At 36.1% G+C, this 4672-nt stretch overlaps 1 protein-coding gene across 4 annotated transcripts in view; it reads right to left on the reverse strand.

Moving 5' to 3' along the window:
* ANK3 (ankyrin 3) overlaps nt 1-4672 on the reverse strand; it is a 707809-nt gene that overhangs the window by 18789 nt on the left and 684348 nt on the right. The window lies entirely within an intron of this gene.

Genomic DNA, 4672 nt, shown 5'->3' on the forward strand with positions numbered 1-4672 from the left:
TCTGCGAGAACAAGGATAAAAATCTTAAGGATGGATTAGTATTCCAGGGACCTATTGATCTGTCAGTCAAACTTCTTACTGAAAAGGTGAAATGGATAATGGTACTTGGCAGTGTACAGATGTGGCTTTGTTTTGTTTCAGGGAAAATGGCCAATCACAAAAACATCTGCCTTCCTGGAAAAGTGAGATTCTAACTCTTTGTGTTACTGGAATGGAAAAGATAGTGGCTCTGATAATTTCATCAGTGCCAGCCAATGGTGAGGAACATTCTATGATCTCCATATGTCACAATCAGTAGAAAGGCAGTTCTGGTTCAAAATAGCAGAAGAAAGACTAGAACACTATTGTTTTGCTAACAAAGTTTTGTTCTCATTTTTTTTTTCTTATTACAAAGTGACTTTGTGTTCTTATAGTTTGTGGGTGCATAGTTCATGACAATGGGTGGGACACTTAACTTATTTTTCCTCACTGTGATATAGGTGGAATGAAAATAAAACAAGATATTTCTTGATCTTGTTTAGTGCATCCCCAATCTTGCTTATGACAAGTTTGAATCAGCGCAGTGAAGAAAGGGGAGAAAAACTGGGAAAATGTGGAGGTCTCATGTGAATGCACTAAAATTTGCAACACATTTTTAATAGGAGTGTTATTTGTATTTTCTATGGTTGGTGGTTTCGAATGTTTGGAAAAAACCCAAAATTTTATTTTAAAAGTAAAGTCATAAAGACAGCAAAAAAAAAAAAAAAAATCCAACAAAAAGTAATGAAAGTTTTCCTTATAGCTTAAACATGAATGACAAATATTTTTGAGCTAACTTTTGGAAATGTCCACCTCTTTGAGTGATAGACAGTTAAAGAACCCAGGAAAATCGCTAAAATGGTATCCTATTGGGCAAGTAATGAATGAATCTTTTTGTGGGAAAAGATGCCAGTTAATTTTCGAATTGTCTGGACAATCTCTGAAAGGAACTATGAAGTAAGCATATGTATAAGCATAGTGAATACATACAAGCGTATTGAGTTAGATTAACAGCCTTACAAAAAGCAAAACTCTACTTATAAATAATAAGCCCAAATGAATAGGGGAATAGATTAGATAGGAGTTGATTAAATAGATAGGAAAGACAGTAGGGAGTCATAACGTATGTTTTTAAAAAATTTACCCATCTTTAATTCTGTCAACTACATTAAAGACCAAATGTTACCTAGGAGAGAGCTCTGAGGCCTCTCTTCCATGGGAGAAAGTAATCTCAATGAGTTTTTAAAGTTCTTGAAAACACTTAGTACTTTTAAGTAAACAAAATTGTCTCCGTGGTCTTGTTGACAACATCATTTCTGGCAACCTCCCTTCCCTTCCCCCTGACCATTATAAAGGAAAGTTATAGCACGTGTGGTGTTAAATTTTCAGCTCTGGTGATGGCCTTAATGAAAATTAACTGTACTTCCCTCTGGACTCCTGCTAGAAGCACTACATTTTATAACCTCTATTTCTCTTTGAATTTTTGAATAAAATGGAAGAGTGACAATATGAAATGTACCAATCTGCTTTGATGTATACATTAAAACTTCAATTGTCCAAAAATAGGATTGATGTGATATATTTTACAAAAAGCAAGTACTAAGCAATATCAATAGTATAATCCATTTTTCTATCTAAGAAACCTACATATTTTACACACATATTTGTATATCTGTGTAAAAACAATCTGAAGCTTGTGAACAGTGGCTACCTCTGGGAAATGGAATGAATGGATAGAACTTACCATACGTTTGAACTGCCTGATTTAGGAGAAACATATATGTAAGCTCTTATTTAGAAAACCAGTAAAAATGTTGAAAAATTGAAATAAAAATACAGTTGTACTATATAGTAAAAATTTAGTTCTTTGAATTTTATGAAACTTCACAATAGTTTGGTTGTGTGTTGGTTTAAAGTTTTTTACCTTTGCAGTCACTGGATTTGCTAAGCAAATAAGGTAAACTCAGGACTGGTTGGTAACTTAAATTGCTTCTAAGCATTTGAAACCACTGTGATATTATCAAATTGTATAGAGATCAAAATTTTATCAGCACATTCATTTAAGTCCCATGACAAATGGGAGATTTTGTTAACTTGACTCATTCTATAGGAGTTTGAAAACATTAAATGTAAAAACTTAAAACTTCATGGAAAAAGAATGGATCCACTTTGAAAGTAAACAGACAAATCACTGTCACCTCATTTATTACACAAATGGAATTCTAAGAAGACAGATTTGCCCAGACTTTCAGCAATCCAATCCTTAGCATACATACTGCTTCCTCTGGGAGATACTTCCCAGCCAGAGCTAGCTCTGGGAGGGATGGAACAACGCCAGAATAGTTTTCAGAACTGGGATACTAAGTGCTAGGGGCCTTACAGTGTTAACTATGCTGGTTCAGTCCAGGTTTGGACAGCATCCATGAGGCAGGTCAAATTCCCAGCATTCCAGCCCCAGCAAATGGTTCCCAGGAATGACAGCCCAATGCTGCCCTCTTCTGTGCCCCTGAAAAGGTCTGAATGGCCAAATACCTGATTTAGTCTAGCAAAAAGTATTCCTTTTTCATTTGTTCTGGAAGAGAAATACATTTGTTCCTTAGTATCCCCAGGGATTGGTTCCAGGACCGCTGTGGATAGAAACATCTGCAGATGCTCAAATAAAATGGTGTAGTATTTGCACATAAACTACACACATTCTCCCATATACTTTAAATCACCTCTAGATAACTTATAATACCTAATATAATATAAATGCTAAGTGAATAATTGTTATATTACATTGCTTCTTACTTCTATTGTTTATTGTTTTATTTTCTGAAAATTTTAGATCGGAGGTTGGTTGAGTTTGTGCATGTGGAATGCCCAGATATGGAGGTCCAATTGTATAGTATCGTGGAAAACGCACTTCACTAGAGGGCTAGGGATTAGGTTCTAGTCCCAGAGCTGCTGCTGTCTGGCTGTGTGATTTTGAGTAAATAAATTTATCTCCAATCTTCAGTTCTGAGATCTTGGAAAGAGAGTAGTTTTAGTCTCAATGACCCATTTAGGTACTACATTCCCATTTTGTTTTTGACAAGAGATGATTCCCATGTCATATTTACCATATACTATTATAGTCCTTGAGCTCTTTTCCATTAGAAAGATAGCAACGTATGGAATAAAGCGAAGAGGAACAGAAGTGTGACTCTTTGCAATTGCCCCAAAAATTTGAACAGAAAAATAAAGTGTTTTTGTTATACCTATAGCTTCCAATGATGATTATAACTATCTTTTAGCCTTTGTTTTTCCCATCTCATATGAAAGATATCTGTCAAAGCTTGTTTGTGAATGATCCTATTGTTTATACAATGCCTTCCTCAGTTATAAAACTATTCTCCGATGACTCCACTCAATCTCTCTAAAATTACATTAACTTCAAGAAGTAATGGGGCTGGGTGCGGTGGCTCACACCTGTAATCCCAGCATTTTGGGAGGCCGAGGCAGGCGGATCACGAGGTCAAGAGATCGAGACCCTCCTGGCCAACATGGTGAAACCCCGTCTCTACTAAAAATACAAACATTAGCCAGGGGTGGTGGCGCATGCCTGTAGTCTCAGCTACTTCGGAGGCTGGGGCAGGAGAATTGCTTGAACCCAGGAGGTGGAGGTTGCAGTGAGCTGAAATTACGCCACAGTTTCCAGCCTGGCCACAGAGCGAGACTCCGTTTCAAAGAAAAAAAAGTATTTGGGGAGAATACAGACTACCCTGTTTTATGAAACCTACAACATTATAGTGGATTTTTGTCTTTTAAAGCTAAGTTCTTAATGAAGATATTAATATGTTATAATCATATTTTAAGCTGAAAAACACAGATAACTTACTCTAGGAAAATTACTTAATAGCTAACTGGCTGGTGCATGTCTAGAATTCTGGGAGACCAAAGGAAACAGCCCTTATTGATTGGAGAGGTTTTTGTTTTTGTCTTCTCAGAGAAAAACTCCTTTATCCCCTGCCTTCCACTTTTTTTGCATGGCTATATTTGTTTTCTTTTGTCCTGGATAGAAGAAAGTCAGCTTCTGTCATGGGCAGCTATCATAACGGAATGTGGTAGATTTAGATGTAACATTAGTATGTGATATGTTAAGCATAAAAGACAAGGTCAAAGCACTAGGTGCTTTTTCTAGATGTTTCACTTTAAAATATCATTTCTTGAAGATACTGATTATGAGAATAGCAAAAACTCAGAAAAACTGAATCAAGCATTCCCCCATCCCATCCCAGAGAACAAGTGTGAGGTGACTGATTATGAGGATTTTATCGATAGCAGATTAAATACTTGCAATGTGCTAGACAGCAATAAGTAATTTGGCTTGCTTATATATATGGAATTTTCAGAGAAGTGATTCATGGTTTTTAAAGGAACCCTATTGAGCTTACAACTGATTTGCGGGATAATTCAAAATTTAGACAAGGATTTATTTTCTTCCCTAATGTTTCCAGAGTCTTAGAAAAACTGTATTAGGACAGATTTGGTGGAGTTTCTTCATGAAAAGTGAAAAGCAGCAGGATTAAGAAATTTTGGACACCTGTGCCAACTTCTCTGCTTTCTGTTGGGTCTCTTGACACTTTGGGATTGGATATGCTTGATAAATGGTTTTCAATAGATAATTCTCTTC

Source organism: Rhinopithecus roxellana, chromosome 11 (genome assembly GCF_007565055.1).
Source record: "Rhinopithecus roxellana isolate Shanxi Qingling chromosome 11, ASM756505v1, whole genome shotgun sequence".
NCBI lineage: Eukaryota > Metazoa > Chordata > Mammalia > Primates > Cercopithecidae > Rhinopithecus > Rhinopithecus roxellana.